This window comes from Leuciscus leuciscus (assembly GCF_965113295.1).
Source record: "Leuciscus leuciscus genome assembly, chromosome: 18".
NCBI lineage: Eukaryota > Metazoa > Chordata > Actinopteri > Cypriniformes > Leuciscidae > Leuciscus > Leuciscus leuciscus.
The window spans coordinates 5,816,655-5,835,015 of record NC_138742.1 but is presented as its reverse complement, the minus strand read 5'-3'; the positions used below and the strand labels follow the sequence as shown (position 1 = coordinate 5,835,015).

General features: G+C 39.6%; 1 protein-coding gene across 2 annotated transcripts in view; it reads right to left on the bottom strand.

Annotated features, from left to right (window-relative positions):
- dlgap4a (discs, large homolog-associated protein 4a) overlaps window positions 1-18,361 on the bottom strand; it is a 225,498-nt gene that overhangs the window by 123,918 nt on the left and 83,219 nt on the right. The gene's annotated exons all lie outside the window — the stretch shown is intronic.

Below are 18,361 nucleotides of genomic sequence, written 5' to 3'. Positions count from 1 at the left end.
GCCAAAAAATTATCCTTAATTTTGTATTTCTTGTCAACGCGTTGCAGCAGCTAGCAGACCTAGAGCGAGCTAACTCATTGGTTGCTCCGCGGGCAACTGCAGCAGCCTACCACTGAGCCCTGCGTGACGTCACGGAAGCGCCCCCACACGTCATAGGCCAAGCACTGCTACAAGCTTAAGATAGAGGGACACTTTTCCAACGCTGACCCTCGGCGCATGTGGCAGGGCATTCAGGCCATCAGTGACTACAAACCCTCTCACTCCACCCCCGCAGCCACTGATGTCAACTTCCTGAACGAGCTAAATGACTTTTATGCTCGCTTTGAAAGAGACAACAGAGAAACTGCCACCAAGCTCAAATCCTCAGCTGACCACCCGCCGATCACACTCTCCTCCACAGATGTCTGCAATGCACTGAGCAGGATCAGCGCGCACAAGGCTGCTGGACCAGACAACATCCCTGGACGCGTACTCAGGGCATGTGCGGAGCAGCTCGCTGGGGTTTTTACAGACATTTTCAACCTGTCTCTTGCCCAAGCAGCTGTACCAACATGCTTTAAATGCACTTCCATTGTGCCAGTGCCAAAACACTCCAGCCCGAAGTGCCTTAACGACTACCGCCCTGTAGCACTCACACCCATCGTAATGAAGTGCTTTGAGCGGCTGGTCCTGGCACACCTAAAAGACTCTCTTCCATCCACATTGGACTCACACCAGTTTGCCTACCGTAGCAATAGGAGCACAGAGGATGCAGTTTCCATGGCACTGCACTCTGTGCTCACACATCTGGACAATAAGAACACTTATGCACGCATGCTGTTTGTTGACTTCAGCTCAGCATTCAACACTGTCATCCCAACTAAGTTAATAGCCAAACTTGGAGACCTGGGCATCAACACCTCCACGTGCAACTGGATTTTGGACTTTTTGACCAACAGACCCCAGAATGTTCGATCAGGCTCCAACTGCTCCACGTCCATCACACTCAACACTGGTGTACCACAGGGCTGTGTGCTAAGCCCGTTTCTCTACTCCCTCTTCACCTCCGACTGCAAGCCTGTGTACGGATCTAATTCCATCGTCAAGTTTGCGGACGACACTACGGTGATTGGTCTCATCAGCAACAACGATGAGACTGCCTATAGGGAGGAGATCAAGCACCTGGCCACATGGTGCACTGAAAATAACCAGCTCCTCAACACCACCAAAACGAAGGAGCTCATCGTGGACTTCAGGAAAGTGTCAAGAGGCACACACGACACCATCCACATCAATGGAATGGCTGTTGAGCGTGTCTCCAGTTTCAAGTTCCTGGGGACCCACATCTCGGCGGACATGACCTGGACAACCAACACCTCCAGCCTGGTCAAGAAGGCTCACCAGCGCCTTTTCTTCCTGAGGACACTGAGGAAGAATCAGCTTTCCTCCACTATCCTGGTGAACTTCTATCGCTGTGCAATAGAAAGCATCCTGACCAACTGTGCTACAGTGTGGTATGGGAGCTGTTCTGTTGCAGAGCGCAAGGCACTGCAGCGGGTGGTGAAAACCGCCCAGCGCATCACTGGGACTCCACTACCTGCCATCGAGCACATCCAGAGGAAACGCTGTCTGCATCGAGCTCGCAGCATCCTTAAGGACTCCTCTCACCCAGCCCACAGACTGTTTTCTCTCCTGCCCTCCGGCAGGCGTTTCAGGTGCCTACGGACCAGGACCAGCAGACTAAAGAACAGTTTTTTCCCCAGAGCTGTCTCTTTATTAAACTCTAACCCTCATTGATCCCACTCCCCTCATATACTGATTGACTCTCCTCTCCCTCCTCACACCTGCCTCCATTTTGTTATTTGCAATACTATAATGTTCATTTGCACTGCTGACTGTTATTATAGTAACAACTGTTTACATATGCATCTTGCACTACTACCTTGACTGGAATATGCTCAATTTGCACTGCCGACTGTTTATTTACAGTACCGACTGTTTACATATACATTTGCAATAACGTACTTTAACTGTAATATGCAATTACTTTCCACTGCACTTTCACTCGGATAGCTTCTGTCCAAACTTTATTTGCACTACTTTAAATCCATTGTTATACTGCTCATTTTAGCCTAACTTATACATATATCTATTTGTAAAATTCTGTTTATAGTAATAGCCATCTGTATATTATGCTCACATTCTGTTTATAGGAACAGCCATCTGTATATATATTCATAGTACATATCTATCTGTAAAATTCTGTTTATAGTAACAGTCATCTGTATATTATATTCAGTACATATCTATCTGTAAAAAATTCTGTTTATAGTAATAGCCATCTGTATATTATATTCAGTACATATCTAGCTGTAAATTCTGTTCACAGTAATAGTTATCTGTATATTATATTCATAGGACAAATCTATCTGTACATTTTTGTTTATAATAGTATTCAACTCTATATTTATTCAGTACATATCCATGTTCTGCACTTATGGAACCACTGTATATCCTGCACTTGCTGCTATTGCACTTCTGGTTAGACCTAAACTGCATTTCGTTGCCTTGTACCCGTTCTTGTGTAATGACAATAAAGTTGAATCTAATCTAATCTAATCTAATCATAGCCCGCCAGAATGGGCGTGGCTTTAGCGTATAAAAGACGGGCTCGGGAGCTGCTTACCTGGTTTTCATCGACTGAAGCGAGACCAGCTCGAGGCGCAAGCACGGCAGGTTACGCAATACTCGTTCCCTCTCTAGAGAGAACCGAGGTTACGCTAGTAACCGAGTACGTTCTCTTACGAGATGTTCTCTCGTATTGCGTAAGTTGCTTACACTACGGGAACCCCTTGTCAACGCCGTGCGCGCCAAGCATCCACCACATATAGTCCCAGATTCCCAGATCCAGACCACATATAGTCCCAGATATGACGTGTGGGGGCGCTTTTGGCGTGACGTCACGCAGGGCTCAGTGGTAGGCTGCTGCAGTTGCCGCGGAGCAACCAATGAGCGCGCTAGTTAGCCCACTCTAGGTCTGCTAGCTGCTGCAAAGCGTTGGCAATAAATACAAAATTAAGGATAATTTTTTGGCTTCAATATCTCGAGAAAAGGAGTTTTTCCCGTAGCGTAAGCAACTTACGCAATACGAGAGAACCTCTCGTAAGAGAACTTAAAACTAGACATGACAGAAGAATGGGTCATATTGTAGATTTGGACATTATGTAAACAGTCTGATGTTGTTTATATAGTATACATTTCAAAATACATTTCATTTGCATGCCTGATATGGAATTATTGGCCTTGAAAATGAGAATTTGAATGGTGCTTCAATGCAAAGCTGTTCAATATGTCAAAGACACCTAATTTATATTCGAAAGGAGATCTTTATAGTTCACATTCAACACGTTCGGCAGTCATACTAGATGTTATAGAGACTGTGCTTGTTAAATTCAACATCAGCTTGTTGTGAGTAGACATTTTCTATACAAAAATTGTATTACCTTTTTTAAACTTGCTTTGAAACTTTTTTTTCTTTACTTAACTAATTCAGATTTTGTCCTTCAACATAGTTATTTTTCTTTTTTTTAACAGATAAAAGAAAAACTAAACAAAAATGGACATGTTGGAGATGACAAACAACTCAACATGTAGGACATCGCTTTTGCCTGTGAACTCCACCATTTTTTATGTTTTACACTCCTACTTTATCACAACTGCATTTGGCCTCAACCTGGTTCTCGCTTTTCCAACAAACTGTTACATCCTGTGGCTGAGCGTGAAGGAGATGATTCAGGGACAGTCCACTAAAATCTTCATCTTCAACGAGGCACTCGCTGAAATCATCTTCTGTTCTGTTCCTTTTTTTGTTATACCAGAATATTTCTTTAACTGCATTGATTGTAGGTTAGCAGTGGTCTTTTTTGGAATGGTGCTGTTGGTCGGTCGTCCTTTGTTTTTGAGTTTCATCTGTGTGGAGCGTTACATAGGCGTTCTCCATCCTCTGCTCTTCCTGAAGCTCAAACCCATGAAATACAGGATCGCCATATCCGCTGTCGGATGGATTATTATTATTACCTCATGTGTAATCTGTACAACGGGTGTGATTAAACTTTACAACTTACTTCTACCTCAATTTCTCTTCTTTTTCTTTGTACAACTGTACAGCTGCTTAATGGTCCTGAAGGCTCTGCTGCGTCCTGGACCTGGTGATGGCGGCAAAAAGAGGAATGGAGGAAACCTGGACAAAATCAAGGCTTTTCAAAACATCCTGGTCCTGCTGGTCTCTTCATCACTAACATTTGGTCCTATCTTTGTTTCTCTTGTTCTTTATCATATTTTAGATTTAGGGAAGTTTCTCTTATCCTGGTCTATTTCCTTGGCTTTTGGGATTATATTAGGGATTATGTATCCTGTCCTCCATCTCAAAAGAATTGGAAAACTGCCCTTTTGTTAACATTGAAAAAAGAGTTTTATTGAAACTTCTTGTCCAGCAGAGGACAAAACCATACTTTTACCCTTTCCTTCATTAATATGAACTCATTCAACAAAACAACCTAGAGTTAAAATGCTTCTGACTATTTTAAATCTCTTTTTTTTTTAAATACACATTAAATCCAATCAAATGTGCACTTGGTCTCGTCATTGTTGCCTGTCTGGTGTAGTTGTGTATCGGGGAGATCTGCAGCTCTAATTTGAATTGCAAAAGTGACTAGAAATTGGCCCTTTTTGAATACCACTGTTGTGTAGCTAAAACATTGGGCAGTAAACATCAAGCTTACCGTCAGTTCTGGCAGGTTACGTTAGTCAAGCTGACTCTCTTTTTTTTTTCTTTTTTTTTCTTTTTTTATTGAAATTTCAGTAATTGAAATTTAAAGGTGAAACTAATATATTTAGTATATAACTGTATGCGCATGATTACGTTTCAGAGGGCCGACATTTCTGTATTTAAAATCCTGTAATATTCAAATTTTCTGAGATTTTGAATTTGGAGATTTTGTTTTCATAAGCTGTAAGCCATAATCATCAAAATTATAACTTTTGCACGATATTCTAATTTTTTGAGTTTCACCTGTGTGGCGAGGGGGGCGTGGTTCCGCAAGGTCTGTAACGGGAGAGTTTGGCGGATCCTGTGGAAATACTGACGAGTGGAAATAGTTACTGACGAGTGGAAGAGTTACTGATGAGTGGAAAGAGTTACTGATGAGTGGAAAGAGTTACTGACGAGTGGAAGAGTTACTGATGAGTGGAAAGAGTTACTGACGAGTGGAAGAGTTACTGATGAGTGGAAAGAGTTACTGACGAGTGGAAAGAGTTACTGACAAGTGGAAAGAGTTACTGACGTGTGGAAAGAGTTACTGACGAGTGGAAAGAGTTTTATTGTGAGATTTTGTATGCTGTAGCAAGGCTACGGTGAATGCGCTGTTGGCGCGACTTTTGTTTGTTGATTTGAGTTTTGTAAATAAAACGTGCGAGTCCCAGTCACACCGACCCTGTTTTCCTTCCAACGAGGTCTGTAATCCCAAAACCATACTTTTATCCTTTCCTTCATCTAAACTCATCCAAACAAAACAACCTAGGGTTAATATGCTTCTGACTATTTTTAATCTCGCTATATATAAAAAAATACACATTAAATCCAATCAAATGTCTACTTGGTCTCGTCATTGTTGCCTGTCTGGTGTAGCTGTGTATCTGAGAGATCTGCTGTAGTAGATTTAAAGGAACCGTATGTAAGAAATGTATTTCAATTAATCATAAAATGGCCCTGATATGTCACTAGACATTAAGAAATCATGTTCATTTCAAATACTTATATCACTGACAACAGTAGTCCGGCCAGGATATTGTCATTTAAAAGTGAAGTTGCAGCCCTCAACTGATGTTGATGTTGTCATGTTGTGTTTTAGCCTGATGCTCCACCCTCCACCTATCTACCAATCACGAAGTCAGTAGTGTTTCGGCATCCGGGTTGCCAGCTCTGCTCTAGTTACCACAGCTTCAGCTACAAACGTGTCGGATAAAAAATGTCTAACGTTACAAAACCTAAAAGACCTCGTTATGATATCCAAAATACGTTGTGACAAAGTCAGAAAAAAAACTTACTGTGTAGGACTCGTCACTTGCCATTGGAAGCTCCTTGTAGCAGCCTACGTTCCTGCTGGATCCTGCAGCCTAACTGGCAACCTCGAGTCAGGGGAGGGGGAGGGGATACACCGCTCTACAGTAATTTGAAAGTGATTGCAGTACCAGTTTTGGCCACAATCTTACATACGGTTCCTTTAAGTCAGGGGTATTCAACCTTTTAAGATATCAACCTAGTCTTAGTTCGTCACGCAATGCAAATATCCTCTGCAATACTGTACCTCCGTGTGCAAAAGTAACGATTCATATTCTGACCCCATTTCTTTTCATAATAGGCCAAACAGTCTTATTTTTATGGGGCGAGTCTTGATGAAATTGACAATTTGTGTTGCTGTTTTAAGCACTGCGTTCAATTCGTCAGGAAGAGTTTTTGCTGCAAGGACCTCCCGTGGATCATACAGTGGGTGAAACGCAAGAACCAAAGCAGCGAGCCCTTTATTTTTCCCTAACATGGCTCCCGCTCCGTCTGTGCACACACTGACACAGTTGTCCCAACAAAGACCAAGTTCATCCAATTTACCATTGAGTTTTTCAAAAATATCTCTTCCGGTGCATGTTTTTTCCATTGCTGAGCAAAATAACAGAAGTTCAAGCAATTTTCTCTCATGACGGTAGCGAACAAATAGTTGTGAGGAGTTTGAGATGTCTGTCGACTCGTCTAATTGCAATGGAAAAAATTCCGTCCCGTATTCTCAAAATTAGTTGACATTTGATGTCGGTTGCCATTTCAGTAATACGGCGGCTCATAGTGTTGTCTGATAGTGGAATTTGTTCAACGTCACTGGCAAACTTATCTCCAAACATATTTCTACAGATGGCCATTGCTGCTGGACGAATGAGGCTCTCTGCAATTGTATGAGGCTTTTTGTCCTTGGCAACTAAATACGCCACCTCATATGATGCTGTAAGCGCTTTGACTGCCACAGTGGTTTGGCTGGTCATAGTTTGTTTTTGATTTTTTAATCCTGATTCTTTACGGCGAAAAAAGTCAACCGGTTTATCTTTTAACGTCGGGTGTTTGGTTTGTAAGTGACGTATTCGTTTCACAGGTTTCAAACTGTCATTTGCAAGCACCTCAGAACATACAACACACTGTGGACGTGGTTCGTGATTAAGTGTGATGCACGTGAATCCGTATTTTATGTACTGTTCGTCATACTTTCGTCGTTTTGATGCACCCAGGCCTTTGGTTTTTGCTATTAATCCTCTCTGCGTGGAAAGCCCCGTTGACGTGGAGGGTTCGACATCAATTTGCGGAAGTTGTACGGGTTCAGTCGGACACTCTTCTTCTTTTTTTGCCTGACGGTTCACCTGTTTTATCACTGGTATTATTACGTTTAAGCCACCGGTCGATTTTTGTTTTGTTTTAATATTTAGCTTGAACTCGATCGCGTCAACTCTGCTCCTCTGCTCTGTAGCCAACTAATATGTAAAGGTCGCCTCGCCTGATTAGCTGCGGGACTAATCAGATTGCCCCCTCTAGTGGATGACTAAAGATTTGCTATCTTACATTCACGTTTCACTTAAGCCTCTGAATTCACAGTTTCTCGCGCCCCCCTTAACAGGTGTTGGCGCCCCCCTGCCCCACAGGTTGAAAACCCCTGCCTTTAAGTAACTAGAAATTGGCCCCCACTGTTGTGTAGCTAAAACACTGGGCAGTAAACATGAGCCGTATATAAATCTTAGGACATTTTTTGGGTCTTACTGTAGTCCTTTGTATACTTGAAATTGTTTAAAGGGGTCCTATTATGTCCTTTTACGATGTCTTGATTTTGTTTTTGGGGTGTACTAGAATATGCTTTCATGCTTGATTGTTAAAAAAACAAAAACAATTCCACATATTTTGCATTATTACAGCACCTCTCTCCCCAGTCTAGTTATAATGCCATTTAGTTCTGGTTTCGATGAAGCGCCTTCTTCCGAAATACGAAATGTGCTGTGATTGGTTAGCTGGCCCAGTGTGTTGTGATTGGCACCGCTTAACGCACGTTCGGGAAATGTCACAATCCTTACCATTTTCCTAAGGGGTGGTGAACAGTCTTACAAAAGCGAGAGCTTACAAAAGCTACAAATAATAAGACAAACTTACAAGTTGTGATCCACCAACGACAGATTATCCTTACTAGGTGGGAACTGCTCCATTTCAGGAGACGCTTTTTTTTTTTTCAGCCTTAGGAAGGTCAAACAAATTTGTAACGGGAAGGAAAAACAGCGCGTCTCTTCAACATAGCGACAACATAGTGTCTTCTGTAATGCAGCTCAACCAGACCATTTTTTGCATATTCCGTGGGCGGAGATTATTTAAATGAGTAACATTGTGACTTCATAAGATCCAAATAAAACACGCTGTAGTCCAAAGGAGCCGTTCTCTGTAGTTCTTGGAAAGTGAATTCTGTTAAATAAAACATCTCTCTTTGGAGTGGACTTTGAGCTTTGTGACCTTGCAGATCTTTTTTATGCTCAAACAGCAACATTACACACTAACTAAAGTTGAAAAAGTGAAAAAGCATAATAGCACCCCTTTAAACAAGATAAATGATGTACGCTTAAAGGGTTAGTTCAACCAAAAAAGAAAATATTATTTACTCACCCTCAAGTCATCCTTGGTGTTCTGTATATGACATTCTTCTTTCAGACGAATACAATCAGAGTTATATTAAAAAATGTCCTTGCTCTTCCAAGCTTTATAATGCTTCCGGCCATCTGCCGGAAGCTAGTTATTTTAGTCGATAAAGTTTTAAATATGAATATTTTTCTTACATGATCACATCACTTCACTTCAGAAGGCCTTTATTAACCCCCGCACAAAAGGGTTGTTGCTGCCATCAATCTGAGAAGGGTTATACAGCCATTTCCAAACCATCTGAAGTCCATTATTCTACAGTAATTAAGATTATTCACAAGTGGAAAACATTTTAAACAGTTGCCAATCGTCCCAGGAGTGGACATCCCAGCAAATTCACTCCAAGTGTGCAATGCTCAGAGGAATCGCAAAACACCCAAGAGCTACACCTCAGACTCTACAGGCCTCAGTTAACATGTTAAATGTTAAAGTTCATGGCAGTACAATTATAAAAAGACTGGACAAGTATGGCATGTTTGGAAGGGTTGCCAGGAGATAGCTTCTCTCTAAAAAGAAAATGGCAGCATGGCCTAGGCTTGCAAAGTTGCATCTGAACAAACCTCAAGACTTCTGGAACAATGTCCTTTGGACAGACGAGACCAAAGTGGAGATGTTTGGCCATAACGCACAGTGTCGAGTTAGCCAAAAACTAAACACAGCATATCAGCACAAATGAGCACCTCATACCAACTGTCCATTACGCTGATGGAGGGGTGATGATTTTGGGCTTGTTTTGCAGCCACAGGACCATGGCACCTTGCAGTCATTGAGTCGACCATGAACTCTTCTGTATACCAACATATTCTAGAGTCAAATATTAGGCAATCTGTTCGACAGCTAAAGCTTGGCTGATATTGGGTCATGCAACAGGACAATGATCCGAAGCACTCCAGCAAATATAAAACAGAAAGGCTGGAAAAGAAGGTGTTGCACTGGCCCAGTCAAAGTCCAGACCTCAACCCGAATGGAATGTTGCGGCAGGACCTTCAGAGAGCTGTGCATAAACAAATACCCCCAAACCTCAACGAACTGAAGCAACATTGTAAAGAAGAGCTGGCCAAAATTTCTTCCAGAATGATGCGAGTCTGATACTGTTAAACAGAAAATTATTATTTCAACTTATTGCTGCAAAAAGTGGCTCTACAAGCAACTGAATCATAGGATGGTGTACTTAGTTTGTCACCCTTGCCTTTTCCATTTTGGCTTTATTTTTGTTAAATAAATAATGACACTGTGTGTCATTTGTTATTGTTCATCTGAGTTTGAACAGTCCGATGTTATTTATACAGTATTCATTTCAAAATAAATTTCATTTGCATGCCTGGTATGGAATTTTTGGCCTTGAAAATGAGAATTTGAATGTTTCATCCATGCAAAGCTATTCAGTGTGTCAAAGACACCTCATTAAGTTAAAAGGAGATCTTTACAGCTCACATTCAACACGTTCGGCAGTCATACTAGCAGTTATAGAGACTGTGCTTGTTGGGAACGACTGAAAATAAATTCAACATCAGCTTGTTGTGAGTAGACATTTTGTATACAAAAATGTTATTACCTTTTTTAAACTTGCTTTGAAACTTTTTTTTTACTTAACTAATTCATATTTTGTCCTTCAACATAGTTATTTTTCTTTTTTTAACAGATAAAAGAAAAACTAAACAAAAATGAATCTGTTGGAGATGACAAACAACTCAACATGTAGGGCATCACTTTTCCCTGTGAACTCCACCATTTTCAATGTTTTACACTCCTACTTTATCACAACCTCATTTGGCCTCAACCTGGTTTTTGCTTTTCCAACAAACTGTTACATCCTGTGGCTGAGCGTGAAGGAGATGATTCAGGGACAGTCCACTAAAATCTTCATCTTCAACGGGGCACTCGCTGAAATCATCTTCTGTTTTTCTCTTTTTTTTGATATACCAGAATATTTCTTTGACTGCATTGATTGTAGTTTAGCGTTGGTCTTTTGTGCAATGGTGCTGTTGGTAGGTCGTCCTTTGTTTTTGAGTTTCATCTGTGTGGAGCGTTACATAGGTGTTCTCCATCCTCTGCTCTTCCTGAAGCTCAAACCCATGAAATACAGGATCGCCATATCCGCTGTCGGATGGATTATTATTATTACCTCGTGTGTAATCTGTACAACGGGTGTGATTCAACTTTACAACTTACTTCTACCACAATTACTCTTCTTTTTCTTTGTAAAACTGTACAGCTGCTTAATGGTCCTGAAGGCTCTGCTGCGTCCTGGACCTGGTGATGGCGGCAAAAAGAGTAATGGAGGAAACCTGGACAAAATCAAGGCTTTTCAAAACATTCTGGTCCTTCTGGTCTCTTCATCACTAGCATATGGTCCTCTCTTTGTTTCTCTTGTTCTTTATCATATTTTAGATTTAGAGAAGTTTCTCATATCCTGGTCCATTTCCTTGGCTTTTGGGATTATATTAGGGATTATGTATCCTGTCCTCCATCTCAAAAGAATTGGAAAACTGCCCTTTTGTTAACATTGAAAAAAAGAGTTTTATTGAAACTTCTTGTCCAGCAGAGGACAAAACCATACTTTTACCCTTTCCTTCATTAATATGAACTCATTCAACAAAACAACCTAGAGTTAAAATGCTTCTGACTATTTTAAATCTCTTTATTTAAAAAATACATATTAAATCCAATCAAATGTGCACTTGGTCTCGTCATTGTTGCCTGTCTGGTGTAGTTGTGTATCGGGGAGATCTGCTGCTCTAATTTGAATTGCAAAAGTGACTAGAAATTGGCCCTTTTTGAATACCACTGTTGTGTAGCTAAAACATTGGGCAGTAAACATCAAGCTTACCGTCAGTTCTGGCAGGTTACGTTAGTCAAGCTGACTCTCAGCTGATCCACGTCTACCTATAGGAATACATCGCCTATCACCGTATACATACAGTATATAAGCTCCTTCAGTATTATCAGCAGCTATCACGTTTCTCAGGAGCTCTTTACCCTCCTCCATCCCCAGCTCCTCCTCTCGTCAGTCAGGATTTGGCATTCTGATTCCCCTCGAATCAGAATAAATTCTCGAATTATGTTGTACTTTAAAATCTTGAATTAATGATATCTGCATACATTCATGTTGGTTATGTTCTGTTACCCTAAGGGGGGGTATTGCTGCTCTTATTCATGCTAGACTGCATGGATGCACAGGGAGTTCTCGCCCAGAACAGAACCATACCGCCAATCCAAACTGTATGCTAATTGTCGATTGTATTTGACGATAGTGGTCCTGATAGAAAGAAGCTTGTCTTCCTCCACAGATTTCTGAATGCTCAATTGGGCCGTATACAAATGTTAGGACATTTTTGGAGTCTTACTGTACACATTTTTACACTTAAATTATCTAAATCTGTTTCTTTCAAGGATTGGGCCAGCCATACATATGGAAAACAACCACAGTAAATTATGACAGAATAAATTCCTCACCCACCAAACTGTGGTCCAGCCTGACCAGCACTGAGACAATAATTTACATAAGTTAAATCAAAATAATTTAGACCAATCACACCTTACCAATTACAGACAATGTCTAAACCAATAATCTCTGCCTCTCTCTTGTCAGAAACCATGTTTTATGTCATTTACCGTTCTGCCACTAATTATTTTTGCTTGCTATATGATAAACCTTACTATTATTATTGCTCATACTTGGGATTTGAATACATGACCCAAGTGCCTTCCGCGTCACAATGAAGATGCTAAAGGGACCCCTAGGTGTCACGGTATCAACAAACAGGGAACTCCATTGATTTCAATGAGAAATCTTTGGCGTCATACACAGTTGGTCATGGGAATGTTATCGTCATGATGAAATTATATATTAAGTTATAATTTTGCCATTAAGAAATGTTGGGTTGGGATTCAATTTCAATTTTATCAGCCAGCATAATTTTATTTACATTTATTTTATTTACGCTATTTTGACACGTTTGGACACGTAACCCAACCCCACATCTAAACTGACCCATGTGTATTATATAATATAAAACACAGGATATAACAGGCAGGATATGACGACAGGCACAATTTTCATTCATTCATTCTTTATTTAACCAGATTAAAAACTCCTTTACAAGAGTGACCTGGCCAAGAAATGTATTCAAAAAGAACAAATATTCCAAGTGTTCAGAGTCCAAACGTTTGATTTGTGTGAAGAACAGACTCAAAAGTATGCATCCACCGTATGTCCTATGCACACATTTAAAAATTGCCGCCCGAAGAAGTAATCCCAATTACATCGTCACGTTGATGTTACGTCTCCCGTTCCCTCCTTCAGGGAACGAGGGTTTTAAAAGTAGTGTCCCAAAAGTATAAATATTTATAATATGCAAATGCAATGAATTAGATGTGTCTTGATCTGATGCATGAGGCAAACAAATGAAATCAATGGAGTTCCCTGTTCTTCGATACTGTGATGCATAGTAAAAACTATAAAGACATTTAAAAAAATAAACTAATAAAAAATAGAAAACAACCTTTAAAATTCAGTTTAGCAAAACACATCTGAATTCAAGTGATGTCAAAAAAGTTTACACTATATTTTCCACTTTATGAATTTAGCATGACCAAAGGGAATCTATGGTGAAACAAAGTTATTCTAAACCTGACAAATAGGATTGTGATAAATAGTTTTTTTTAATTTGCATCCCAAGCTTGACAAACAAAATTTGAATGCTGCATCAATGCAAAACTGCCCAAAAGATCCAAGTCATGAATCATAACTATAAAGTATTTTAGCAGCATATGAAACTAATCATATTCAGTGGACCTTCAACCCGTTCAGAGACAAACTAGCAGTTAGTTACTGTGATTTCGAGTCTTCAGTGGACAACCTAAACACTGAGGAACGACTGAAATCAAGTTGGTGAGGAAACACTCTTAATTTACTTTAAAACTATAAACTTTGTTTGTAATAGTCACTCTTAGAGTCCTAATGGATCTTTATTCCTTCCACCTTCTTCCAAGGGTTTCAAAAACACTATGACCATGTCAGAGATGATAAATGCTTCGATGTGCTTGCCGTTAATGTACGTAGTAAACTCCAGTGAATGCCACGTTTTACCCTCCAATGTCGTCGCCGTCTCTCTCGCCATCAACCTGTTTCTTGGTTTTCCAGCAAACTGTTACATACTATGGCTATGCTTGAAGGAGATGATTCAAGGACAGTCCACTAAAATCTTCATCTTCAACGCGGCACTTGTTGAGGTCATCTTCTGTGTCTCCTACGTTTTTCTCATACGCCGTTTTTTCTTTGGCTGTAGTGACTGTGAGTTTGGCTTGCTCTTTCTTGGACTGGTTCTTTGGGTCGGTCGTCCTCTGTTTCAGAGCTGCATCTGTGTGGAGCGTTACATAGGCGTTCTCCATCCCGTGACCTTCCTGATGTTCAAACCCATGAAATATAGGATCGCCTGTTCGGCCATTGGGTGGATTCTGATCATTATCTCATGCCTAATATACACTCTGGAAGTGATTTCGCTGTTTAACTTACTTCTGCTTGAATTCATAATTTTTTTCAGTGTTAAACTCTTCTGCTGTTTGATGGTCCTGAAGGCTCTGGTGCGTCCAGGACCCGGTGACGACGTCAAGCAGAGAGATGGAGTACACAAGAATAAATATAAGGCTTTTCAGATCATTCGGATGGTGCTGGTGTGTTCAGTGTTTATGTACGGCCCTAACATCATCTCTCTTGTGCTTTACTATTTCATAGATCATGAGAAGTTTCTTCTGTCCTGGTCCATTTCCTTGAGTTTGTCGGTCATGTTAGGGTTTGGGTATCCTTTCGTCTATCTCAAAAGTGTTGGGAAGCTGCCGTTTTGTTAAAATTTTCAAAAATGGCTTGATGAAACTTCTATAGCACTTAGGGGAAAACACTTTGAACATTTTGCATTTGCTGTCAACAGCTGTCAAGCTTGGCAAAACAATGTAGAGGAACTTATAATGAACTTTAGGTTGTTCTAAATATATACGTGCATGAAAAAGAAAACTGTTTTGAAGTGCTGTTCACAAAAGCGGTCGTGGTATAGCTTAGAGATTTCGCAGAGCTGTTGTGACTTTGCCTTTATACTTTGCATTGCAAAGGTGACTCTGCCACTATTGTGTAGTTAAACAGAGCACTAAAATCCCATCTGTCCCCTACAGCTCTGACTTACCCTTTACTTCAAAATCTACCCTGGAGATGTCTGCATAAAAACAGAGGTTACCCAAAAACGCCAAATGCATATTCATCTTCCTGCTTTAATGAATAAATACATAAAATATCTACTAAATTATTAGGATCTGCATCTTATCTATATAATATTTCGTACTTTGTATCATAGTACTTTGTATCATGGAACTTTGTATCATAGTACTTCTCATGCTCTCACTATAGGATGAATAGTTTTTGGTTCCTCATTTCATTTGTAAATCACTTTATATTAAAGTATCTGCTAAATTAATAAACATAAATGTAAGAGTGCAGCTATCAAACAAGCTAATGCAATTCATACAGTGCTGTAATTTGAAATCTCTCACCACTTTTGCATACTAGTCTCTCCTATATTCTGCTTCCTTCAAACACATGAGATAACCAAGGCTTTAGGCATTTTACCATTACAAATTTTTAACTTTTTTCATTTGCTCATGTTCCTCTATGCTGTTCTTCTACTTAACACATTATTCTTCTCTCAGAGAAGTACAAAGTTTAAAGTACAAAGACATTCTACTGTCCAGTGTATCTGAGTGTATAATGATATCATTTCTAAATAATGAGTCGGTGATTATTCCAAAGTTCATCATCGAAAGCACTTCATTTTCAAGTCATCTATCAGAGCCATCATAGTCTTTCTGTATCTCTTCTCCTTTTGCCTGCTAGATTAGTATCCGTCACCTAAACGCACACAATATGCAACATAAAATACATTTATTTTAGCCTGGACCAAGGAAGAGGAATCAAATGTGATGCAAAATGTAGTGACCTGTGAATCGTTCATAATCAACATTTCTCTTGCTGCCTTTAATAAAGTCTTCTGCTGAACACAAAATAAGATATTTTGAAGAATATGGGTAACCAAACCAGGGTTACTATTGAAGTCAATGGCTAACTGTTTGGTTACAAACATTCTTCAGAATATCTTATTTTATGTCCCACATAACAAAGAAATTCATACAGGTTTTGAACAACTTGAAAGAGAGTAAATGATGTTCAAATGTTCATTTTTTGGGTGAACTATCCCTTTAATTTCTCACACAAAACATGCTGTATATGGTGTGAAATATATAGCACATGTAGACTGTTACTTTCATGGGTTTTGTCTTAAAGCCTGATAGTAAAAGTGTGACAACTTTGTATGAAAAAAGAAGAGCTTGGACATTATAATAAACTTATTTTTTGTTCAAGAGAAAAAAATTAAAGTGTCTTCAAGATACTTTGTTTTAGCCAAATTATCATCAAAGAGAAAGCATTCCTAGATTTGAGATGATGTCAGAGAAAAAAAGTATTCAAAATGAGAGAAAAACTTTGGTTGGAACCAAAAATATTGGTTGGAAAAATAGATAGTCACACACCAAACTCACACCATTGGTTGAGGAGATGTTGTTGCATCAAGGTGAATGTGCAAACAATGTTTTGATTGAGTCACAGTGTTTATATTTCTTAGGGAAATCAGCCTACAAATGGCTTACTTGTAGCTCTCTCTGAACATTAGGCTGGGATATGAGAAAGGGTTTTACCATTCAAAACAATTACACACATCATCTTTAAAGAGATCTCATATGTGATATTATGGTCATATGGGACTGCATTCTTGCTAGTTTCACTGCTGGCACTCTGGCATAAAGTAAAAATTATCCAGAAAATGTTTAAGAGCTCTTTTCTTTTGTATTCATCGAAGGAGTCTGCTTTTCATTTTCAATTCCAAAGCATCAATTCTTTTTATTTCAAGATAATATTACACTGTAAAAAAACGAAACAAAAAGGCATTATGGAAGTACAAAAAGAAAAAGCAACTGGTTCAAGGCTTTTATTAATTTACTTAATCGTTTGGAAGCAAATGTCTTGACTGACCTTAAAATGTCAAGTTGCCACGACTTAAGATATATCATTGCAACAATTATCTACCTAAATAACCTAAAAAAAAAATCTCTATGCAAACAGTCTCCTTTATTTCCATCATCTTTATATTTTCACAAATGTTTTCTATGAAAAATGTCCATGTCATGGAGAACACAGTGCTTGTTGTCTTAAACTGACCAACACTTGTACAAGAAACACAATCAACTAACGGACCATTTGGAGTATCGACCAAAGGCTAAAAGGTAAAGATAAAAGGATCTGATTCCTGTGTTCATTAACACTAGATCATGAATACCTTAAGATCAACAGTTCGAATCAAACCACCACTCAAACCGCCTTAAAATCACATTGTTCCTGAAAGCTCTGGGTGTCACAACTGTCATCTGAATAATTTCTGAGATTCAATATTGGAAGTTGTGTGTCTCAGACAGCAACATAGCATCGGCCCACATCCGGCCCACATCTGGTACACGTGGATTCGACGCGTACCAGATGTGGGCCAAATCTGGGCCTACACTATGCTGCTGTCTGAGACACACGACTTCCAATATTGATTAAGACATTTCTGACAATATTGCTAGCCCAGTTACCTTCTCTGTTTTTGCTCCGTCAACATAAATATTTCCAAAAGAAAGGCAGGACCAGCGAGAAACAACACTAGTGACGTTATCGAATAAATCATCGTTTTTGAACAAATCGATTGAGTGAACGGATCAATGACTCATTACTTGTTTCTTGAATGAATCGTTTACATGAAAGATTCTTAAAAGCATAAACACTGCATCTGAAATCGCATACTTCCCTATTATACAGTAGGCAAAAAACATTATTGGCAATTTTAACAATCTAAGCGCATGGTCTAAAGCGCACTGTGCAAGTGCACTTAGGCCGTGTCTGAATCCACTTTTGCTAGTTTAACGACGGGAAAAATGGTCGGCGCTCCTGGCGCATGGTCTAAAGGGTTGTCTCTATTCTCTTAATGAGTAATGGGTGTGTTTTGGGTGTAACGTGCAATAAACCAATAAGAGTCTCATCTCCCATTCCCTTTAAAAGCCAGTTGCGCTCGTGCCACGGCGGATTCGCTATTTACATTCTTTCCTCTCAGACAGCAACATAGTGATTGCCCAGATCTGGGCCACATCTGGTACATGTGGATTCAACGCGTACCAGCTGTGGGCTGGATCTGGGAATCGGTTAAGTAAATTATTCAATTAATCATTTATCTGAACAATTCTCAACTAATCAGTTGTTTTGGACTAATTTTTAATGAGTAAATGATCCACTGATTCTCTCAAGATGACAGTCCCTAGTCGCCACCTACTGGTGTTATATGTGAATATACAGTATGTTAAAATGTGTGATGCAAAGCTTGTCATGCTATGTGTGACACTGAAGACTGGAGTAATGATGCTGAAAATTCAGCTTTGATCATTTTTACAATATATTTACATTGAAAACACTTCTTTTAAATTCTAATAATATTTCACAATATGACTGTTTTTACTGTATATCTGAGGTAAAATATAGTGTAA